Source organism: Lissotriton vulgaris, chromosome 3_1 (assembly GCF_964263255.1).
Source record: "Lissotriton vulgaris chromosome 3_1, aLisVul1.2, whole genome shotgun sequence".
Lineage (NCBI taxonomy): Eukaryota > Metazoa > Chordata > Amphibia > Caudata > Salamandridae > Lissotriton > Lissotriton vulgaris.
This window is the reverse complement of record NC_141689.1, coordinates 1,499,980,839-1,500,005,934: the sequence shown is the minus strand read 5'-3', so window position 1 is coordinate 1,500,005,934 and position 25,096 is coordinate 1,499,980,839. Positions and strand designations below refer to the sequence as shown.

General features: G+C 45.1%; 1 protein-coding gene across 1 annotated transcript in view; it reads left to right on the top strand.

Annotated features, from left to right (window-relative positions):
- The window catches only part of STPG2 (sperm tail PG-rich repeat containing 2), a 2,754,965-nt gene that overhangs the window by 2,204,431 nt on the left and 525,438 nt on the right, over window positions 1-25,096 (top strand). The gene's annotated exons all lie outside the window — the stretch shown is intronic.

Sequence of the window (25,096 nt, the reverse complement as noted above, 5' to 3'; positions counted from 1 at the left end):
ATGTCCTCCTCTACCATGACAGAAGGTGTAACGTCCGCTAAATTCTAGCTCTAGTCCTAAATGTGCTCGTTTGCCTGGAGCTATCAAAAACCATTTCCATTTCCTGCTTAAAAGGTGTGTTTAAGGGCTTACAATTGCACAAGTGTGATTATATTACAGTTCACTGGCTGAAGCATAGGAAGGTAGCACCTTACCTCTTTTCCCAACCATGACCTTCTTGTTTACAGAAGAGTGGTGCCTGTTTGACGTGCTAAATTTTATTGCACGATAGTATTTCCACAAAAAAAGATAATGATGTGGCAAAGCTTTGTAATGCCTAATCCTATAAAATGTTATCCTCGGCCACACTTGGAAATCGATCAGCAGTCCGTATATCCTGAACATCCTTTACAGGCTGAAGTACATAAATCTCAGGGACAGCTGCGACACCTGAAATAACTGTGGCGTTGAAGAGCTGCTCTTGTCACGCGCCGGTAAGGATTTCCGTGGTGCGCGCGCGCTTTCTTAGGGCCTGTAAATTATCGCCTTGACAAAGCCACAAAACGGTGCCTTGCCCGCACCAGAAGCTAGGCCCGAGGCACCCGGACTGCTGCAGCGTCCCCGTTTCACGTAGAGGGCATGTTACCGTCGAGTCGCCTAAAAAATGAAGGCATGGTAGGGTAGTAGGCGCGAAAAAGTAAAACGCATACACAATTTAAACAAGACCCCATTTAGCAATAAGGAAGCCAGGCACTCACTCAGAGGATTTCTCCCCTGATGGAGTTCTGAAAAGTGTCCCCAAATGGCACATTTCACCTCTCGGTTTTCAAAGACGGATGCCAAAAGCTTTCCATGACGGGGCACTCGTGAAATAATCTATCTCACCAAGGGTTGTTTATTTGTGACTGACCTTCCTGAGAAATGTTGAACGGTTCACTTCTTGTTAAGAAAATGTAAGGACAAAGGGAGCCACTTTGTGCGTTTTACGGAAGAATTTTTACATAAATTGGCTAAAAAGCTATACATTTTTCAGGCAGCTGGGAAGGGCAACTTCAGCGCAAGGCAAGGTTTGTCCTTCAAAGAGATACTGGAGGGGGTTGCAACAATCATTCATTCCTTCTTTGCAACGTTCTTCATATATGACCTACCTTCTTCTTGTTTTCGCTCCTTTCCATTTTCTTTCTTCTTTGCACCTTTCATTTTTGCGTCTTTTGTTTCACCCCTTCTCCTTCTTTTCTGATTTTGTTCCATAGTTCTGCCCTTTTGAAGATCTTTCTATATGTTTTCTTTCTTAACTGCTGTCCATATTTTATCTTTACTTCTTTCCATCTGTTTTCTTTTTTCATTCCATCTTGTATCCATCTTTCCTTCTCTCCAACCTGTCTTTTTTCTTTATTTGGGTTAAGCCTTCTCCCTAGTCTTCTTGATGTCTTTTTTCCTCCTTCTTTATCTTCCTTCTCTCCACAATTCTGTTTATCTTTTGGTCCTTCTTTTTTCCTTCCTTCTCTCATCCTTCTTTCTCTTTGTTAAATTCAACCATGCCCTCTCCCTTTGTTCTTTCTGCCTTTTTCTGCCAATCCATCCATCCATCGTCTTTTTTGCATTTTACCCATTCATCCATCGTCAATCCTTGCTTCTCTTCATTTGTCTTTCTGTCTTTATCTTTCTTTTTTTCTTCTGTACATTTCCCCACCTCTCTATCCAATTTTTCTTTCTCCCCTGCTACCCATGCATTCATCCACCAATCCAACCTAAAGCCACCCATCCGTTGACCCAGTTACCTCTCTTTCTCTCCATCCGTAACTCCCTTTTTCTCTTCTGGCTGCAGTGTTCTGTCCTGGAAAGCGTTAAGATTATATGTGACAAATGAATATTTCCCCTACTACAGTGGCCTGTATTGATTAACAAACATGTTGCCAACTTAAGCTGTGTACCTTCAGGAAGCACTCATCATCCTATGGTGGAGGAGTGTGGCTCAATGGTTAGAGCGGCAGACCCAGATGCAGAGTTCTGGCCAGGGACCAGGGTTCGATTCCCGCCTTGGCGGGGTCTCGGGCTCAATTTCCTCGGACCTGTTAATTCTCGCCTCGGTGCCTATTCTAATCACGGGCCCCACGCTGCAACTCTGGGCAATAGCTTGCTTATTACAACAAAAGGTACCCAGGAGTCAAAAGCATATTTTTCTCATAGACAACCAGTTACACAACACAAAGATAGATTGTGGATTGAAAACAGTTGAGCATATAAACCATTTGAACACACATACGTGCAACATACAATCAGGGTGAGAATTTTCCCATCAGTTGTCTCTCTGTACCACCACTATTACATCATTTGGGTTCTCCTTACCCAGGAGTTAGTGTGCACACAGTCACACAAGTTGTGAGGAAGGGACTGTGTGAGTAAGAAGACTCAACAATAGTTATTTCGCTAGGTGGTGTCAGTATGGTGTTGGTATGATGTTACAACTGAAAAAAGCAGTGCAAGTGAAAATAGTGAAGTGAATAAAATTAGGTGAAACTGAGTAGAGTATTTATTTTTAATATTTTCTCTCAGCTCCCTAAGCTTAAAACCATAGTGAGAAGTGTGAAAAAAAGCATATTTAACATAATATCTGCTCAGCGAGTGGTCGACATGTTTCTGCATATAAGGACTTGATCCTATGCATTCATCAGGACCTAGGTGTTGCTACTGCTGTACAATTATGTGAAAAAATTATAAAAAGGAATTATATCACTTGTTTGTCAGGTATAGATTCTCCTCCACAATCTAAAAGTAGTCATGCAAACACAGAAAGAAAAATGAGAAAAACAAACATATATGTCAAAGAATACACTCTATAGTAATGATATTCCTGTATTCATGTTTTAGCAATTGGATTAACATGATATCACTCACCCAATTTCTGTGGGGATGGCGCCTCACCTCACCTGGCTGCAGCTCAGGTAAATAAGGAAAACCGCTCTGTTTTGCAAAACACATAATTGTGAAAACATTCCACTGATTGTCCCAAAATAAGGTTAAAAAACAGATGTGATGTCTAGGTATACATCTGTCTCACTATATACATTATGACCTCATAATGTTTGTTACAATACAAAGCCAAAGATATGCCTAAATTCCTGGTTTCATAAAAGAACAGTATGCATCTGCCTGCTAAAATACTTGTTTACGAGTTATATGAGCCCCAAAACCTCTTATCCTTTGTGGCCCAGATTGTAACTAAAACGACCCATGTGTATAGTCTCATTTCTTCAAGTTAGGGGGATTGTAGATCTACCACTCTTATTTCAGATACTTCTAACTCCTCATATTTTCCATATTGTTTGCAAATTGTTTTCTGAGGCATATTTAAAGGGGGTTGCAAGAATGCCTCTCTCGGTAAGATAATCAGCATGTACGGTATCCCCCAAAGCTACAAACCAGAGGACATCGGTGCCGCCCGTGCGCAACATGTCTCGCACGAGGCGGTAGACGTGAAAGGCAATCTACTCCCCCGGCTTGCCCCAAAGCATTTAACCTCTCTTCCCTCTTTTAATAATTTATTTTGTGCAATGTTTCTTTCCTAGAGGCAAAATAAGCCCATTTTCTTGGCTAATCGTGGCGATATAATATCAACAGCCACGAGACTGTCTTTAGGAACGATAATGTCCGCTACATCTACACACGCGATCGGTAACTACAAATACCAGTTACCCTTGCGTGTTCCTGCCCGGGATTAGAAATAGCCGCTTCCCCTTCCGTTCAGTGCCTCCCCAGTATTAGCCCAGAGGGACGTCTGGAGACACCGACGGAGAGGTAAGCGGGCGGAGCGGTTTGCCTGTCGCGATTGCCGCTGCATACACGGGCGGCGCCTTTCGCGGTCTTTCACTGCTCGTGAGCCTTTGGGATATCGTAGGTGTTGCTGAATCTAGCCGATCACGGCTTTCCGGTATCTGCTTTGTTAAATGCTTTCACGTCTACCGCCTCATGCGAGACATGTTACGCACGGGCGGCACCGATGTCCTCTGGTTTGTAGCTTTGGGGGATATCGTACATGCTGATTATCTTACCGAGAGAGGCATTCTTGCAACCCCCTTTAAATATGCCTCACAAAACAATTTGCAAACAATATGGAAAATACGAGGAGTTAGAAGTATCTGAAATAAGAATGGTAGATCTACAATCCCCCTAACTTGAAGAAATGAGACTATACACATGGGTCGTTTTAGTTACAATCTGGGCCACAAACGATAAGAGGTATTGGGGCTCATATAACTCGTAAACAAGTATTTTAGCAGGCAGATGCAAACTGTTCTTTTATGAAACCAGGAATTTTGGCATATCTTTGGCTTTGTATTGTAACAAACATTACTGAGGTCATAATGTATATAGTGAGACAGATGTATACCTAGACATCACATCTGTTTTTTAACCTTGTTTTGGGACAATCAGTGGAATGTTTTCACAATTATGTGTTTTGCAAAACAGAGCGGTGCTCCTTATTTACCTGAGCTGCAGCCAGGTGAGGTGAGGCGCCATCCCCACAGAAATTGGGTGAGTGATATCATGTTAATCCAATTGCTAAAAACATGAACACAAGAATATCATTACTATAGAGTGTATTCTTTGACATATATGTTTGTTTTTCTCATTTTTCTTTCCGTGTTTGCATGACTACTTTTAGATTGTGGTGGAGAATCTATACCTGACAAACAGGTGATATAATTCCTTTTTATCATTTTTTCACATAATTGTACATCAGTAGCAACACCTAGGTCCTGATGAATGCATAGGATCAAGTCCTTATATGCAGAAACATGTCGACCACTCGCTGAGCAGATATTATGTTAAATCAGCTTTTTTCTCACTTCTCACTATGGTTTTAAGCTTAGGGAGCTGAGAGAAAATATTAAAAATAACTACTCTACTCAGTTTCACCTAATTTTATTCACTTCACTATTTTCACTTGCACTGCTTTTTTCAGTTGTAACATCATACCAACACCATACTGACACCACCTAGCGAAATAACTATTGTTGAGTCTTCTTACTCACACAGTCCCTTCCTCACAACTTGTGTGACTGTGTGCACACTAAATCCTGGGTAAGGAGAACCCAAATGATGTAATAGTGGTGGTACAGAGAGACAACTGATGGGAAAATTCTCACCCTGATTGTATGTTGCACGTATGTGTGTTCAAATGGTTTATATGCTCAACTGTTTTCAATCCACAATCTATCTTTGTGTTGTGTAACTGGTTGTCTATGAGAAAAATATGCTTTTGACTCCTGGGTACCTTTTGTTGTAACTAGTTTTTCTGTCAGGGGCATGTATCCGGTACAGAGTTTTTAAAGTAGCCCTTGGACCCTCCTTTAAATAGTGTGTGTTCCAATAGCTTGCTTAGCCTCCACACCGGCCCCAACAGCGCTAAGGATGCCTGGCTTCACCCTGGGGGTGCCCAGGAGTGGACACTTCACAGGGAAAGCCAGGAGGGGTTCCACAGCGGTATGAGTATCAGCGCCAGGAAGCCGAATAGGCGACACTGCAAGGTGACCGTCTGGTGACAGTGCGCTCTATAAGTACCATGACATTTACATTTACATGGTCAACCGGCATTCCCTAGCATCATAAAACAGGTTGCTACCCACATTTGGCCTTCCTTGTATAAAAACAGAGTAGATCTGATATGCTAATTCCACTTCAAGTCATCTTGACTTCAAGATCCAAGTCGAACTAATGGTCATGTTAGAGTAGCGTCCAGTTTGGACTAATCGATTAAAGTAATAGTTGAAGTAATCACCATGTCGGGTAGTGGTCATTTCGAACTAACGGCCCGGTTGGGAAAATGCTAAGGCTGAAGGAATAGTCAGTCAGAGTAATGGTCTGCTCAGAGTAGTAGTTAAAGGAGAGAGCCAGTCAGGGTAGTGGTCGGGTTGAAGTAATAGATGAAGGAGTGGCCAGGCCAAGGTAATGGTCATATTGAAGAAACAGTTGAAATAATGGCCCGGAAGCATAGTCTATCTACTTAATGGATGGGTTGGATAATAGGTAGGTCGAGGGAAGAGTACTCAGAGTTGTTTAGTTCAAAGTAACGGCTGTGCGGTCTGGTGCATAACTCAGGTCGGTTCAGGATCACAGCAAAGTAATTGTTTCAGAAAGAAAATTCAGGGTTCAAAAGATACTATTGCTTTCCTGTGTACACATTTTCGGAGCTGGTGGATTCATAATGATGATGCCCCAAGTCAGTGTATACAATTAGCATACTTTGCTGGCCAGCTTTGGTAGCTGTAAGCACTAATACTGCTATTTATAGCATTAAGCCTGTGTGTAGTGAACAGTCTATGCTACATTTTCTTTTCTTTTCCTCTTTTTATCAAAATGACAGTATGCAGTTACTGATACCGTTTTCTAGAGCCAAGGGCATAAAGGATTTTAAGGTAGCATACAAAACTATTCTCCAGCTTAAAGATGATGACATAATATACGAGTGTGTACCTTTCTGAAAATGGCCATTCGCTCACGTTCTTCTATGAATTAATGATTGTCGGATTAGGCTGTACCATATGTATTTACTGATTTTTGTATTGCTTGCATTTATATTTTGCACATTTGCACTTTATCTGATGCTGCTAATTGTAATCTATCTGAGAATTAATGATTGTTCATTCCTAGCTGCTCCAGAGGGAAACATTGCACTTTGCACACTGTCACTTTAATACCGTTGTCATCATCAAAGATATGGATAACTTAGTAATATTTTATTTGTATATTTTAACACTGAACTGATTTTATTATTAATATTCATGGACTATGTACATGATTATGTGTATGTTTATACTTTTATGGATAATGTATATCCGAATAAAGATTATTGACTATGACTTTGACTAGTGATACTCTGCTTTTGAAGATCTCGGCATGTGTTCCCATGCAATATTACATTTTCGATTACTGAAAAACATTTGTTTAAACATTAGATATTAGCAAATGAGTTTGTACTATTGGATGTATGCATCTATTCTATTGAAAAGATCTGTGTACAAATTATAGGTTCAAACCTCCGCAGACATACTAGGATTTTTCTCTTTTCAATTATGGTAAAATGAGTACTAATTCTATTGAGACACAATAGTTTTGAAAAGAAAATACTTTCTTGAGTGCACAGACAATTGAAGCCCTCATAACAAGTTAGCCAGAATTTGGTGCTGTGATACAGGGATTAGGGGGCTGGAATCTATGAATCCAAATGGGATCCATGCACCAGATTGTGTCCAGGTTAAGGAAAATGGCATGGCCTTTGGAATACTGGATCCTCTACCGTGCATTTTGGTACTTAATGAGGGCAAACAAAACTGCTAACAGGGCCGGCTTTTGGCATGGGCGAGCTGGGCCCAGGGCCAGCCCGCCAATCTTTATAGGGGTTCGCGAAGTTCTCTGCATTAAGATCCTGCAGACAGTAGGCCCTCTGCCCAGGTTCCAGAGATTCTGTTTAAAGCACTTCAATCAGAGGAACATGCCACAGGTACTGTTTTAAAAACCCTATCAGCCCCTTTGCTTGCCCTCCCATCTACCTCGGACCCCCTGCCGACACACACCATCACCCCCTCCACACCCCAAAAAAACACTTGGCACCAGCCTGATAGCGCTAAGTTGGGGGTTTCAGGTAAAGTGGGGGAGGGAGGAGATGTTTGTGTTCAGAGGTAATTCACTGATATAGCCAGCCAGGTTCTGATCTGTAAAAAGGACCCCCTCCTGCCTCTTTTTGTTCACCAGCAGCAGCGAGGACAGCAAATTTCTTTCCGCCCAGTGCGATATCCGAGTATGGGCTGGCTTTGACTGCCACAGTACTAGAATTTAAAGAGAAGCTGTAAAGCATTGATACTAAAAAGTACTGCAAGAGGGCTGCATGGGCCCCCCTTCATCGCGGCCCCCTGGTCAACAGGAGCACTAGGCTTCTGATTACTCGACTCAGCGCTAAGAATAAAAAGATGTTAAATAGATAATTTATTTCAAGGTTAATTAGTGTTAAAAAAAACGTAAGTAACTAGGGAGTCCTGCCCTTAACTCTAAAAAAAAAAGTCAGTTTTAAAGACCTCTTGCAGCAAAAGTGTAAAAATGTTACAGTTTCTTCAAAATCCCAAAAGATTTTTTAATTATGTAGAACCTTAATAAAATTGATTAAATCAGTGCATTGAGCAGTACGGATTTACAAGTGATGGTTTTCAAACATGAATTTAGAAACATCAATTCTTCCCCCTACCCTGAATAGTGAAGTAAGGAGTCATGTTATGTTATGTTAATAACAATTTCTTGAGCGCACATACACCCTTGGGTTTCTTGGCGCTATAGGATCGAGACAATCAACACCACTCTTAAGCGTAAGCCTGTTGGAACAGCCACGTTTTTAAAGATTTTCGAAATGCAGTAAGTCATTGCTCTGTCTGATCGAAAGGGGAAGAGCGTTCCAAAAGGAGGCAGCCAGATGGTGAAAGCAGCGACCACCTTGGCGTTTTTTCTTGAATGAGGAGACATTTGCAAGAATTAGATGTTTAGAGCGTAAGTTGCACGAAGGTGTATAGTTAGTGATAGATTGCCTGATGAATCTAGGGCCATTATCATGAAGCGCCCTAAAGGTAATGCACCCTGTTTTAAAGGCAATTCGCTGGGCCCCTGGCAACCAGTGAAGTTTTTCCAACCCAGCTCTAATTGATTGCCACTTTGGTTGTTTCCAAATCAGTCTTGCCGCCTAGTTTTGGACCATCTGTAGACGTTTTAATAGGCCCATCGGGAGACCCAAATAAAGGCTGTTTGAAAAATCTATCCGGGAGAGAACGAGGGCAATCACCACTTGAATGAGTGCAGAATGTGTTAGGAGATGGGCAATTTTCCTGATCTTCCTAAGTTGAAAAAAGCTAGAGGAAACTACCATTCCCACCTGTCCTTTGAGGGATAGGTCCTCGTTAAGTGTAATCCCCAGGCTTTTAACCGATTGGGTCTTTGTAGGAGGGATTCCCATGTCTGTTGGCCAGCACCGTTGCCCCCAGCTCAGTCCACTTTCCCCAGGCAAAATCAGTTCTGTGTTGCCTGGGTTCAGTTTAAGATGGTTTAAGGTCATCCAGTTCTGTATATGCGACATTACGGCTGAGCATTCGGCGGCAGAATTCAAAGAATTTAAATGAATAATTAGCTGAAGATCGTCAGCATAATTAAATAAGGTTATTTTGTAATTTTTTAAAGAGTAAATCAGTGGGCGAAGATAAAGGTTAAATAATAAAGGGGAAAGTGACGAACCTTGGGGAACACCACAAGTCGATGACATCTTGGGGGCTGTAAAAGATCCCAAACGCACTGATTGTGTGCGATTTGTAATAAAAGAGGCAATCCAATTCAGAGCAGGGCTCCTGAGGCCGGCCTGCTCGACACAGTTGATCAAGATATTATAGTCAAACGTGTCGAACGCGGCCGACAGATCAAGGAGCACCAAAGCCTGATGGATGCCTTTGTCGGCATTAGATCTTAATGTGTCTTGAACGGCCAGAATGACAGTTTCCGTTGAATGACATGGACGGAATCCCGCTTGATTTGGTTCCAAGTATTCAGAACTTTCAATAAAGTTGGATAAACATCTGGAAACATGTGCCTCCAGAAGTTTAGAAAAGAAAGGGAGAAGGGAAATAGGTCTGTAATTGACTAAGATTAGGGGATCAGCTTCTGGTTTTTTTAATAGTGGGATCACGGTGGCATTTTTAAACCCATCAGGGACTATGCCCTGATTGAGTGATTCATTCAAAAGGGGGAGAATTGCCGATGGAATAGCTAGGCACACTTCCTTTAAAATGTGGGGGGGGGGCAACTGTCAAACGGCGAGCCTGATTTGACACGTGAAAGAAGTTCTGACAGGGTCTTCTCATCAATAGAAGGTAGAGTATCTAGCGTGACTGAGTTGAAATAGATGTCTTCAATAGGTTCCCCACCCGGGAGACCTTGAATGTTCTTTTTAATCGTGGCGATTTTCTCTATAAAGAAATCGTTTAGGGAGTCACAAAGCTCCTGTGAGGTCGACAAAGGAAGCACAGTTCTATCGCTGTTACACAGATCATTTACAATATTAAAAGTATCTTTTGTTTTATTTTGGGAGTTTAAAATTTTTCCAGAAAAGTAATTAATTTTACTTTGTAAAATAAGCTTCACATATTTTGTACGAGCCGTAATATATTCCTCCTTGTCTTGGGGCTTATATTTTGCTCTCCATTTCCTCTCTTTTTGGCGTACCTCGAGTTTTAGATTTTTAAGATCCGAGGTAAACCACTTGTGTGCATCTCTAGTGCGTGCCCGTGTGAATTTTGTTAAAGGTGCATGAGAATCAGTGGCCTTTGAGACCCAGTGTGAAATCTCCTCTTCCATAAGATTTACCGCCTTTTTAGATACAGGTGCCGTAGATGCCAGTGTTTCAATAAAGGCAGGTATATTTATGGCTTTCCATTTCCTAGTTTCGCCGCCCGCCATAGGTGGGTTTTTGATATATCCACCAATAGTTAGCGTAAACTGGATAAGAGCGTGGTTAGACCAAATGCAAGGCATTATAGATGTTAATATGCAGGAAAGGTTATGCGACCAAATTTGGTCTAACGTGTGGCCTTTCTCATGCGTAGCCACATGTATATGCTGTGTTAGATTGATGTTGGAGAGTAGTTCTGATACTTCCAGCGCCTGAGGGTCACTGGTAGTGTTATCGAACCAATAATTTAGGTCCCCGACCAGAGGTATATTTGGGTATTTGGTCACAAGATGTGCAATCTGTTCTGCCAGCGACATGGGGAAAGTAGTCATGATTTAAGGAGGTCTATATAGCAGGACAAGTAACAACGCCCCCCCAGTTGTATCCATTTTCATTACTATATTCTCTGTGTCACTCAGGGTAAGAGAGGGCAGTTGTGTAAATTTATGCTCTTTACGAATGATAGCTGCCACTCCCCCACCCCTTTTACCCATCGGGCGATTCTCAGCTATGATGTAATAATCGGAAGGGAGTGCTGCGAGAATGTCCGGTAGTGAGTCCTGAGAAAGCCAGGTCTCTGTGATTAGGAGGATGTCCGGTTTTTCAGTGGAGAGCAGTAAGAAGATGTCAGTTTGGTGCTTGACCATAGATCTGGTGTTAAGATATTTGCACCGTAGCTTTATTTGGGGGGCATTAGCCAATGAAGGAGTACGGGGTGTGGCAGGTGGATAGGCTGCCATGTCCTGGGAGATGCCATACATGGCCGTACGTCTCCGAATGTAAGGAGCCATAGGAGGGCAGAGGTGGGGTAGAGGTCTGAGGGAGATAAGCTCCTCTGCTGAGTAGATGTGTTTTTGGGCATAGTCTCTGGCCCCTGGTCCCGGCCGGGCGCGGACGGGCGCAGACGGGCTTGCCTTAGGCGCGCCTTCGGCGATGGCGCGCCCGCTGCGCTCGTCCGCTGCGCGTATGCGTCATGATGTTATATAGACGTTTATGAGCGGTTGAGCACTAGAGCGCCACCCTGCCACAATGGCCGCTCTGCGCGTCTCCACCAGGAAGTGAGTGCCTCCCTCCACACAAACAGCACGAGATTGCTGCGGTGGACCGGGGAGAGCACTCGGATCAAGGACAAGCTGCCACAGATGTGCAAGTAGTTTTCACCGGCACACAATCAAAATTAAAAGGTTTCATGTCAGTTGTTATGTGCACTCTTTGGGTGCCCTGGGTCGTATTATACATGAACAACATTATAGTTCATTATATCAAACACAGGAGATAGTTTTGTACAGCGCACACGCGGAAATCATGTATTTTGAGGTCCCCGTACATGTGATAATGAAGAAAAAAAGAGGGAAAATTAAACAATTGCCTAGGATCACGTATTATAATAAAGTGTGGGAAGCCGGGATTAATGCCAGGTTTTCTGGTTTCACATTGTTAATTTCAGCCACTAGATGTATATCCTTCACTTTGCCTACACCCACTTTACCACTAATCGCCCCAAACCCCCTCATCTGACCGCCACCCTGATGGCAACAATGCGGCCCTCTGGCACATCACAGACCAAACTTTTTCGCGCCTGGGAAAATGTTAGCGAGTAAATGCTGTAAAGCATAATAAAACCAATAAACACATGACACTTTGTTCTTGTAAACATGTTTTGACCAGAAAGACAGAAGATGTTCACATTTATAAAACATAATTGGCAGTTAGGATTCAGTTGCTCCTGACTGAGACCTTCCCTGACTGGCTGGCTGGTGTCCAGTCTGACCTCGTCTTCCATGCTGCTTTTAAATAAAATAGAACAACGGGAAGGCCCTTTTGTATCAATAGCTGAGGACGCAAATTGCTCTACATTTCCGCCGCCCTCGCCTGAACTATCCACAGCTCCCCTCATTTGCGCAAGTGCCAAATTGGTGGTGCTGGGCCAATCGGGTGGAGGTGTGAAGGAGATAGTAGGGGTACCGGCATTAAATTGGGGTGCTTGTATAGGAAACAAATAAAGATTATCTAAAGTGTTGGCGCAATCGCTGGAGCTACGTCTAAAGGGAGACTGTTGTATGATCTGTATTGCTGGTAGTGCCTTCCGCCCCTTTCAAGGTCAGCTCGTCCACGCTGAAAGCCTGCCCTAACCTTAGGTGAGGAGATGTGGCATAAAGGCAAGAGATGCCGAGTTGGGACCTAGCCTCCAGTAACATTGTCTGGTCAACATCCTGCCATTCTGGGCATATTTAAAGCCTGGATCCCCTCCCTCCAACCTCCCAAAGAAAAGAAAAAATGTACCTCGTGTAATGTAATCCGCTACTCATGTAAAGTGTTCTAAATGCCCTTGGGCTGCTACAGCTGCAAAGACAAACTTAATATTGAATTGAGAAAGAATAAAATGTCACAGCTGACACAATCATTTATTTGAAAAAGGTACAACTAACGCTTTCAGCCTACATTGAGAGCGGATGTACTGAGTTATAACTGAGGAACCGGCCTCGAGTCTCAGCGTCGATTCAGCACCTTGTGATTCTGGGCGTAATATCCTGCAGGACACTTGAAGTGTTCAGCCTTGTGCTATACCCACACTTAATAGTGCCCCCCACCGCCCATCGCAGGCGTCACTGGTCATGTGACCCTGGTGATAAAAGAGGCTGGACGCACGTGCCCTGGGCCAATTAAACAGTATCCCACTCCTGTGTCCGTGTTTCTCATTCATTAGCACGAGGGCCTAGCGCCCACTACTTTACACTGAAGTACCGTAATCTCCTCCTGCCTCAAAAAAATAAAAATGGATGTGTCCGTCTGTAATATAGCAGTTGCTCATGTAAAGCGCTCCAATTTCGCGCTATATAACTGCAAGGGAAAAAACACAGACATTCATAATCCTAAACAAAGGCTACATTTTAACCTAATGCACGGTACCGTTTGAATGTTGCTGTGCAAAGAGGCGCACCTTCTTCAAACGTCTGTTAGGGGGCGCTGTTGGCCCGTTGCTTGGAAAAGCTGATCAGCGCAGCTCGTTTTACAGCTACATTTTTTTTTTAACATCTGAAAGCGATCTTTCTTTCATGCCGCCGCAATCCGTGGACGATCTGTTTGTTGTTCAAACCGAGGACGTCTAATGATAAGCAGGGCCTGTAAAATATGGCTGTACCCACCGCGTGACCCGAGCGAAGCAAAGCTCAGGGATCCGGGGACAGCGCTCTCTAATTTCATAATACACACGAGGACGAGGAGGAGTAGAAGACTCGCCCTTGGAGAGACAGGCTCGTTTCTGTACATGCGAGGCTCTTGTACTGTATGCAGTACCCCGCCGACGGGACGCTCCCCCTCACCTTGAGTAAAGCCGCCATCAAGACCCCAATGCAGCTGAACTTATTTTAATGTGACGGTGAAAGGTGAATTTTTCTCAGTCAAGGTTTCACCTGCAACGAACGAGCACTGGTCTTTACTGCGAGCGCTCAACCCACTGAGCTCTCCTGAGTAAAGTTAAGGTATGGTAACCAAATGGTTACATATCTTTAGAGCGAGCGCTCAACCCTCTGAGCTCTCCTGAGTAAAGTTGACAGGTAAAGGTAAAGGTAAAGAGATGGTTACGTATACTAGAGGCGCGGGCGAAGCAGCAGTTTCCACTGGACACGTGATTTCAAACAGACATTTATCGACAGATACTAAGGGTTGGCCCTATCACTGACTGCAAGCAATTCAAAATTTGCAAACATTCGTGACAAGAATTTTCAATTCTATTAAGGACTAGGAGGCGAGGATTATGCTAGTCTCATTTCTTTATTGAAATGCTCAGCAGCCAAGTAAAAAACCACATTACCCAGAAACACTTGGGTAATAACCATAGAGTCTTGTAGTATAAATAGGTGAACAGACAATCCCACTTCCTCTTTCTTTGGTGAGGAGAAACCAGGAAACTGCAAACAATCCAAAAGGCAATGCAACAGCAAAGATCAGTCCATTGAAGGTAACAAAGGGAAACATCCCAAACAGCCGAAGGCAGAAATAGGAGACTTCTTCAGAGAAGATAACAGGCGCTCCTACGAGGAACCGGAGGCGCATCATTTGGGATCAGAACCTGAAAAAAGACACAAAGCCGTAATAGCCATTCCAACAAAATCAGACATATTCCGAAGTAAGGGTGGGAAAAGAAGACAATGCAATATATACTGTTGTAACAGATTAATGCAAAACAATTGTCAGTAACACAATGTACAGTCTATGGGTGGGATAATCCTCGCCTCCTAGTCCTTAATAGAATTGAAAATTCTTGTCACGAATGTTTGCAAATTTTGAATTCTATTGCAGGACAGGAGGCTCTGATTATGCTTGTTCAAAGCTCATCCAACACCACAGACGCAACCGTAGGCACAGGTTTAAAGTAAAAAGTCTTAAACACTGAATCTGTTGACCAATCAGCAGCTTTCATAAGATCCCCCAAGGTGACCCCCAATGAAAAAGCCTTAGAGGCCATGGCTCCACGAGCTGAATGAGCCCCAAAAACAGACACATCGATCCCTGCCTCTCCCATAAGCCACCGTACCCAGCGAGCCAACGTAGCTGGAGTAACGGGGCGGAAAGGTTTCAGCAATGCAATCAACAGTTGACCATGCATATCAGAACGAATAAGAGAAGTACTCACCTCATAAGCTTTCAGGCATTAGATCACACAAAGGTTGGGACGAGCCGGAAAAGAAGGGTAAGTGATAACCTCAGTATCAGTCTTGGTGCGCCGGGAAAGGCGAAATGTAACCCCTTCAGGAGTAAAACTCCGACCAGCAAGATCCAATGCGTGAACGTCAGAAATCCGTTTGCAAGAAAGCAAACATAGCAACATGGTAAGCTTGGCCGAAAGTTGCTTGCGCGAAAGCAAGGAATTAACCGGCCAGGCTTCTAAAAATCGCAAAACAACCGAAACGTCCCATAAGGCTACATATTTGGGACGCGGAGGGACAGCCATACGAACGCCCTTAAGGACCTTGGACACCAAAGGATGTTCCCCTACAGGCTTACCATCAATCGGAACATGACCTGCCGAAATAGCAGAGCGGAAATTATTGATAGTACGGTACGCTAGACCAGAAGCCGAATACAGGGAGGCCAGAAAATTGACAATTAAAGAAACATCCGCTGATGTTGGATCAGCTTGCCGTTGAGCACACCAGTCACTCCAACGTTTCCAGGAACCCCTGTAACGCTTGTGGGTATTTGGTGCCCAGGCGTTGCTGAGGAGTCTGGTAGCATCCGAAGAAAGGCCTGACACAGCCCACCGTTCCCCGAAATCCGCCACGCCAGGAGAAGGAGAGAGCCTGACTGAACCAGGGGATGCGGATTCTGAAGCGGATCTAACAGGAGATTCCGCTTCTGAGGCAGAAGAAATGGCAATGCGCAAGTCATTTCCAAGAGAACAGGGAACCAAGGCTGAGCCCGCCACAGAGGAGTGATCAGAATCAGCTCCGCCTGAAAACGTTTCACATAGGCCAGAACCCTGGGGATCATCATAAACGGGGGAAACGCATAACACAGGGAGGTCGGCCACGGTTGAAGGAAGGCATCCGTTGCCAGAGCCTCCGGGTCCGGTCTCCAGCTGAAGAACCGGGGAAGTTGGGCATTGAGCCGGGACGCAAAGAGGTCGATCTGACAAGGGCCCCAGGTCCGTAGAAGTTGCCGAAACACACGTGGATGGAGTCTCCAGTCGCTGAAATCCCTCAGGTACCTGGAATTCCAATCCGCCACCACATTGTGACAACCCGGAAGGTACTCCGCAATAACTGTGATCCCGTTGTGTAGACAGTAATGCCAAAACTCCTTGGCGATCTCCGCCAACAACCTCGAACGAGTCCCTCCGAGCTTGTTGATATAACGGACTGCTGATACATTGTCCATTCGAAGAAGTATACAGCAGCGGGACTGGAGTGGAGACAGACATTTGATCGCGAACGATCCCGCCAGTAACTCCAAACAATTGATGTGGAGATAGCGTTCCTGGGGAGACCACCGTCCCCCTGTCGTGACTGAACCGCAGCGGGCTCCCCAGCCCCACTGACTGGCATCCGACTCGATCACAATCTCCGGAGAAGATCCGAAGAGGGCTCTGCCGTTCCAGGCCTCCATGTGATTCAACCACCACGTCATCTCCGACTTCGCCTCCTCCGACAGAGGGATGCGGTCGGAATAGGGAAGGCCCCTCTGAAGATGCTGAATCTTCAAACGCTGCAACGCACAGTAATGCAGCGGAGCCGGAAATATCGCCTGCAGAGAAGACGCTAAAAGACCGACAACTCGAGCTAATGATCTCAACGACACCGTCGGACTCGAGACAACAGACTTCAATTCCCGTTTGATGTAACGAACCTTCTGACGAGGTAGCAGAAGTTGACAAGAAAGGGAATTGATTTGAAACCCCAAGAAATCTATCACCTGTGTAGGTTGAAGTACAGATTTGGGAACATTCACCAAAAACCCCAGAGACTGGAGCAGGTCTACGGTCCACGTCAGGTGAGTCATAAGCCGTATCGGACAATCCGCTAACAGGAGGATGTCGTCCAAATAGATGATCAAGCGAACTCCACGACTGCGGAGAGATTCCACGACCGGACGCAATAGTTTTGTGAAGCACCATGGTGCTGACGAAAGGCCGAATGGAAGAACCTGATACTGATACCATATCCCCAGCCACTGAAATTGAAGAAAACGGCAATGGGGCAGAAAAATCGGAACCGAGAGGTATGCATCCTTGAGGTCTAGACAGACCATCCAATCCCGTTCCCTCAGGAGATCCCTCAACAGATGGATTCCCTCCATCTTGAAGTGGCGGTAAACCACCCCCGCATTGAAGTCCTTCAGGTTGAGGACCAACCTCGATCCCCCTCCCTTCTTCTCCACAAGGAAGATTGAGCTGGCAAAGCCCTGAGGATGGCGCACCGTCGGCACAATCGCCCCCTTGGCCTCCAGAGACCTGAGTTCCTCTGTGATGAACTCTCGACTTTGGTTTGAGAAATGGAGAGGAAAAGGAAGACGGGACTGGCGAACAGGATGATAAAACTCTAGCTTGAAGCCCTGAACTGTCTCCAGCACCCATGCATCACTGGAGATTGATCGCCAGTTCTCTAGGAAAAGGCAAATCCTGGCCCCCAGAACAACACTGCATGCAGGAAGAATGCTCACCTGAAGTGGCGGAATCGTGGTAGCCGCCGGCGGATCCACCAGCACGTCCTTTTTTGAACTGGCCACGTCCTTTTCTTGAGGGATAGAAGTTGGAACGAGGGGTATATCCCGAGTCCTGCTGACCTCCCCGCTGGGACTGGTACCCCTTCTGGGAGGGCTGCTGCTGACCACGGCCGGAGGAACGCCCCCTACTTCTTCCGGCCCTGTTGAAAACCGGACGAAGGGTCCGGCGGAGAGACGCTTGAGCCTTATCCAGGCCGCTGAAGGTATTTACAAAGTTGGTCAGCTCCTTCAAAAATGGTTGCCCAAAAAGAAGACCCTGAGCCGCAGGACCCGACTCAGAAGCGGCCAATTCTTGCAGTTTAGGATCCAGTTTTAGCAAAATGGACCTGCGCCTCTCAGCAGAGAGCGCACAGTTGGCATTACCCAACTGGCAAATGGCGCGCTGAGCCCAATTAATCAGCTCATCCGGATCCACCATCCGGTTAGTACTTTTAGCCAGGAAACCAAGGTCCAACATTTTGGTGAGGGGCCCCAGGAGATCTAAAACCTTGTCCTGGCAAGCCCGCCAGGACCTATCCAGACCCTTTTTGGGATCCTTCGCAAATTTGCGGAGGTACGTCGTCATAGTGGGATCCACCTCAGGGGTCTCCGCCAGATGATCAGCCAAGTCTGGTCGCGGGCACTCAGACCGGAGACGGGCACGTACCTCCTTCTCAAAGGGCTGGCGTATGTGCTGCTGGACGTATTCCGTCACAGCCTGGGAAGGAAGCCAAGCCGTGGACTGGGGGTGGACAATGTCCGCCGGCTCAAACGTCAGGACAGGTGGATGCGAAGACGCATCAACAAAATGCTCCTTGCATTTCTTTTTCTTGGGAGGGGGAGGAGCAGGATCCGAGGAAGAGGAGGACTGCAGGTCATCGCTCTCATCTTCCTCAACAACAGCGACAGGTTTTGCAGAGGACAAGGACTGCGCTAATTTCTTGAAAACAGAAGAATGTGGAGTAGCAGGAGAAGATGACGACTTCTTAGCCGCAGGGACCCAACCCTGCTGTTCAGCATATTTAGTCAAGTGCCTTTTGAGAGGCGTGATAGCACGCACCAGTGCCTTATTCATTGAATGTTGGACTCCACGGTCCAAAGCCTCAACCAGATGTTGCTCCATGGAGTCTGGAGCCTCCTCATCGTACTCTTCCTCATCCTCATAGAAATAGTCACTCATGATTCACAAGTAGTGTGAAAATATATGCCCACAAATGAGGAATGTAAGGTATAAATAAGCCAAAGGCTCAAGTAAAGGGGGGTGAAAAAACCCTCACAGTAAGCCAAAGCTGTAGAGACTACAGGTCAAAATATTTAGAGAGTGGAGGGAGGGCTTACTGACACCAAAAACGTCACCCTAGGCAAAGCCTATGCCAAATTTTACAACCAGTATCCTATTCTAGAGACTGGCGTCGACAGGGTCAATCCTGGAGGCTTGTGGGCGTTAACGCCGCAGGGGACGTCCTTCTGAAGAGCTCCGGTGAAGAAACAACACGGAGCGCCGGAAACATCAAAACGCGCATGCGCGTTGAACCGGCCGCCTAACAGGAAGGAGAGCAGCTCGCGCGAACAGCGCGAGGCAGCCCTGACCCCAAAATCCACTCCACAATAAAAAGCGAACCCGGGCACAAAGCGCCCGACGCAGGATGGAGATGCCTCGCACCCAGCCGCGCCGCCACCGAAACGCAACACAAACGGAATGGCGAAGGCAAGCGCAACCAGCGCGATAAGCGCGGAAAACAAAGCGGCAAGAAATATTAAACAGAAGCCGCGCAAGCAATACAAAGTGCAAGGCAAACAACAATAGTAAGGTAAGAAGCACTTAACTGGCTGCGGAGCAGCAAAGAAAGAGGAAGTGGGATTGTCTGTTCACCTATTTATACTACAAGACTCTATGGTTATTACCCAAGTGTTTCTGGGTAATGTGGTTTTTTACTTGGCTGCTGAGCATTTCAATAAAGAAATGAGACTAGCATAATCCTCGCCTCCTGTCCTGCAATAGAATTGAACGGGTTGCTGGTGGTGGTGGTTGGGGGGGGGGGAGGGAGTGTATCCAATCTGTTCTCCTTTACTGAGACCAGGCTCTTCAGATTAAACCCTGGGGCCGAGGAAATAGCAACCTGCAGATAACACGCAGCCCAGCAAAACAGCGGCGTTGCAGGTGGCGCACAGGCTGCCATCTTTAGTTGCAGCTACTGTTACCAGAAAAGAACACTTCCATCCAGTATAATAAATTCTAATACCCAAAATCCGGTGCATATTTTGACATCGTTAGGTATCCCCTCACCCTCATGAAACAACTTTTGAATGTATTCTATATTCTGAGGTGGGCATGCCAAACAACATCATACCATACATTTTTAAAGGACGAGACATGCACAATCAACCTCAGAGTGCCTGATGTCGATCGGTCAAATAGTACCTAAAAAAAAGCTTGAACATTCATTAATAAATCAATTTCACTCTTAAATCTAGATTTCTGTTTTAAATTTACAACAGCAACATTTTAAGTGGAATTCAACTTGTAACCATCCAATTTCTCCCACTGTAGGAAAGACACATTAAGGGCAGGGCTTTAAGTGGGCAGGGTCCCGCCGGTGTTCAGCCCCGCCAGTTCTAAAAAGCAGGCGCTGAGACGGGTCTCTATCGGGCTCACCATTTTTGCCTCAACCCAATGAGCGAAAAAAAAAATCTTAACTCTGAAACTGAAAGCAACGGTCTGAGGAGTTTTTCCTCTCCATTAGGTGAAATATGTGAATTTTCTACTTATTGCTCTTCCCCTGCCTTCCTTCTGTATCCCTTTCTACATGCACACTTTTTGAACTAGACCATGACCTCCAACTCTGCTGAGTAGGAGAAGTGGGCGGGGACACGAAGAGGAGTGAAAAGTAGCAAGAAGGGGTAAAGTAGAGGGAGCAGGGATTTAGGGATGGAGGTGAGGTAGAGACAGGTAAAATAAGGAGAGACTTAAGGTAAAGAGAGTAAGGAAGGGGTAGGTAGAAAAAATGGTAGACAGTAATGTAGGGTTTTAGATAGGGCCTTACTGGGAACGCAAACGGGCCTTTGCAAATGAATCGGATTGGCCCTGGTGGGGGGGTGCCCCCAGGGATCAAAAACTGGCACCCACCCTGGCTTCCCACCGGGGGACACCCGGTGCCCGCTACCACCAGTCCGGCCCTAGTTTTACAGTGAGGTGGAGGAGTAGAGAGAGAGCAAGGTATAAGTAGAAGAAACTCTAGAGAGAGGAAGATACATGGGTACACTGAAGGGAGAGCTAGAGATAGATAAGGTAGAAAGACATGTGCCTTAAAAAGGCAGATTGGGCACAGGCAGAAGCATGTAGAGAGACTTGAAGGAGTCAGAGAACCAGAGAAATGCAAGGTAAAGAGGGGGCTGTGAGGTAGAGTTGGGGGATTAGAAGAATTTTGGAACAACTAGGCAGAGAGAGAGTTTAGAAGGGCAAAGAGAAAGGCAGGTGAAAAGTAGAGAGAGTATTCAGGTAAAAACATGTGAAATAGAGGGGCAGATGAGGTAGAGAAAGACATAAGGTTGATACATATTTAGAGTGAGAGCATGAGGCAGGGAGACAATTGTGGGGAAGAGTGAGAGGTAGAGATAGGGAGTGAGGAAGACAAATGTATAAAGAGAGGGGTATAGATTGGTTAGGCAGAGAGAAAGTTAAAATGGAGAACAATGTGCAAAGTGAGAGGCGTGTGTGAAAACAGTTTGAAAAGGAGGACAAAGTTAATGATAGAAAGAGAATTAAAAATAGCGAGAAAGGAGTGATATACTGAGTGAAGTGAGATAGAGGAACCAGAGCTAAAAAACAGAGAGAGAGGAGAGGTGAAGAGGTGAGGTAGCAAAGAGCGAGGTAAATCGAGAGGTGAGATAGAGCAGTGAGGTAGGGATGCGGTAGAAGGAGATGGCTCTTTCAGAAAGGACTATGGGCCTCATTTATAAGAAAGTTCAGCAGCGGGGCACTGCAAGCCCTTTGGCTGTGGCACTTTCGAAGTGCAGGGATGCATCATATCTACAAGGATATGATGGACCCCTTTGCTCTCCCCTGCCCTGGTGCATAATTAGCTGCCAAGAGCCAGTGCAGGCACCCTTGCACCGAGGTGCGAGGATGCCTGGTCGAAGGGGAGGATTGTGCAGGAAGGTGTCCCTTCCTGCACATAAACATTCTGAAATGGCATTTTTCAACTTCTGTGTGTGCTGCATTAGCGCACACAGAACTTCCTGCTCATAAACAATCGCAAGAGGTGATTTCCTCGTTCTATGTGTGCTGCAGAATGCAGCATGCATAGAAAGAAAAAAAAACCAAGGAGAAATGAATACATTGCTCCTCGTTGCCTCCCTATGCCTCCCCTAGGGAGATGTAGCATTCAGATGCATTTCCAGGTTTGTGATTCCTCGTAAATCTGGTAATGTGTCAAGTTCCATGGGTATTGCGTGGGACACACACAGCAACACCCATGTAACGCCCCTTTCACGCAAAGTGCTGTGTGTAAAGGGACCATATTTACAAGGACAGGAAAAGCCATGTAGGGTGGCATTTCATGTCCTTGTAAATATAGGGCAGCAAAATGTGCTGCCAGTGCGTCACCAAAAGTGACGCACCAGTGGCGTTTATATAAGCCCCTTAGATTATAGGCGAAGGAGAGAGTGGTGATGCAAAGTACAGTACAGTATTGAGCCATCGGAGGACACTTCATTATGAGACTAACAGACATATATAATAGGAAGGTGTAGCGAGTTCATTTTAGTGGCGAGCAAACAAAAGCAGTCTAAGGTATCTTCCATGTGTAGCAGATGGGAGAGGGTGTAGGTCCAGAGTAAAGCAGTGTAGATGGGTGAACATTTTATGCACCTAGTCGCTCATCACTCGTGCATTCATACATGCTACCTAATGACACCAACCAAATCTTCAAGGGAAGAAGTACATGTTTCTCTTAGGGGTGGGTTGATTTAAAAGAGTCTACTCTTCCTTCATGTCTGCCATCGCAGTGTTTTTTATATTTGGCCTCCTTACCCATACTGTCCTCTCATCGTCCCACTTAAAGTATCTACAAGTGGATATTGAAAGTGCAGGCATGTCATCAACCAAGTCCTGCCCCTTCTAATTCATGTTTGGGTAAAGGGCTAATAACTGGCCAACAATGCAATTGGGCTCAGAGGTGTTGATAGTAACAAATGCCCCTGAATGAAAATCCTCTCCCGGATTGGCTCATCTCTGGAGGAACCTCTGTGGACATGTGATGTATCACTGGTAAAGTCAAAGGAAGCCATACTGAAACATCTGGACATGTTCATTTATTTTTCAAAGGTGTGTACCTGGTCATTAAGCCGGTTTATCAAGTGTTCATGCCCAGCCATGACTGCCATCTCTCTGAAACACACTTAAGGTGATGGGAGAAATGCTTGCAAATAGTCTATCCACTGGCAGTCACTAGGGATAGAATTCCAACACATTGTTTATCACTTACTGTGGCACTCTAGACAATGGTTGCATTTATGCAAATCACTGCTGACCCTGCTCCTCATTGATACGGTCCATCATGAATTGCTAGGCGGGGCCCCGTCCAGCAGGGGCCGCAAGCGATCCCAGTCTGATAGGTTTGGGATGCGGCTCGAGTTATTGCCAGTGGCTGAGACTAGTTCAAGCATTCTGTCCATCGTATTTTATGTTCTTCATTAAGACGCCTTAAGGGTGACACGCATGCCCAAATGTGGGTTCAATGCTCACTGTGCCACTGCACCGATCTGCACCCAATTGAAGAGGTACAAACAGTGCGAAACTGGTCTTGGGTTGCTTATATCCCAGCTCAGAGAAGATTTGGCTTGGCAGTTAGGCATGAACTGTTCCTCTTTGAGCAGGACCAGGGCTCGCTTGCATATGGCTGGGGCAATCTGAGGTGGCAGGGTGGGCAAAGAAAAACAAAGGACTGGGAAGCAGCCCAAGTAAGTACCAGTTGCTGATATGATTCAAGCGTTCCAACCATCAGTTTATTGTATTATTCATTGCCCTCTCTCCGACCCGCATTGGGATGCATTGAGCAGCAGCACATCAGATCTAAACTACAAATCAAAACTTGTGCATGTGCCATGATGCAGGAGATGAAGCAGTGAAATAATCTCCGCACATCTAGCTGAATGTAGTCGAACATCATGTCCCTCAGGAGGTGTCTCTCCCAGAATAGTGGGCTGTCCGGTTTCCTGATCAGACTTTTAATTTATTTATTATTTTTAATATTTTATTTGGAGAGAGTAAGAAAATATTCATAAATACAGATAGAGACATTTTAGGACATCAGTTTTCAAAAGATTTCGTACAATTTCATGTATATTCATCATATAAATCATACAAACAGTCAAAACAAACAATGTAGAACAATGAGAGGGGTACAGGAGACAAAAGAGAATAAAGGGTAAAACCTGAGACAATACAATATAGCTTAGAAACTATGACATAGATATTGAAACAAACATCTATCTACCCCCATTAATAGAGATCAATACAAATACAATTTTCTCCTACACTATCATACATAAGGGAATCAACCTACTATCCTACCCGTTCTTTCCTCATCCTACCTGGGCCAGCAAGCCCCTCCCATCTTTATGCCTTGTAAGCCATTTGTTCATAGGAGTCCAGATTTTACAGCCTCTCTTGCTATGACGCTGCATTTGCAGTTGTACAATGATTTTTCAAGATTATATATTGCCAGCAAGCAGCCCAGCAAGGCGTAGTAGGGTCCACATCCTTCGATTGTGTAGTAATAAGAAGCCGAGCTATGGCCACCGTAATAAAGACAAAGTCATTCTGCCTTACGTCACCTTGTTCCTTATCATCATATCCCAATAGCATCAGTGATGGAGTTAAACAGACTGTGTCCCGCAATGCCACCAGGAGAAATTCCTCTATTCCCTCCTTTAGGAGCCCTAGTTTCTCACACCCAAAAAACATATGTATTGTATCTGCCGGTCCTTGATCACATCGAGGACATTTGTCGTCCCCAATTTTACCCCAGCAAAAAAACTTGGCCGGAGTAAAATAGAGGTCAAAGATAGTTTGATAATGTTGGGTTTTTAAATTTGCTGAGATAATTATTCCCTTCCCTAATGCAATTGACTGATATAGATCCACTTCAGGGTTTCCCAATTTACTGGCCCATTTAGTTTCTACCTTTTCTAGGTTATCGGGAATGTGCCCATCAGTAGTTTATATATATACTTGATTCTAGTCTGAGGGTGAGACATAACTTTAAATAGGGGATTCTATTTGTAGAGATCTTTTCCCTCCCTGTTTGGTATAAGAAGCTGGTCATCTGCTTGTACTTAAACTGAGTAAACGCCATTATGCCATATCTATGTTGCAGATCTATAAATGAGAACCTCTGGTTGGTTGAAAAAAGATCCCCTACCTTTGTGATA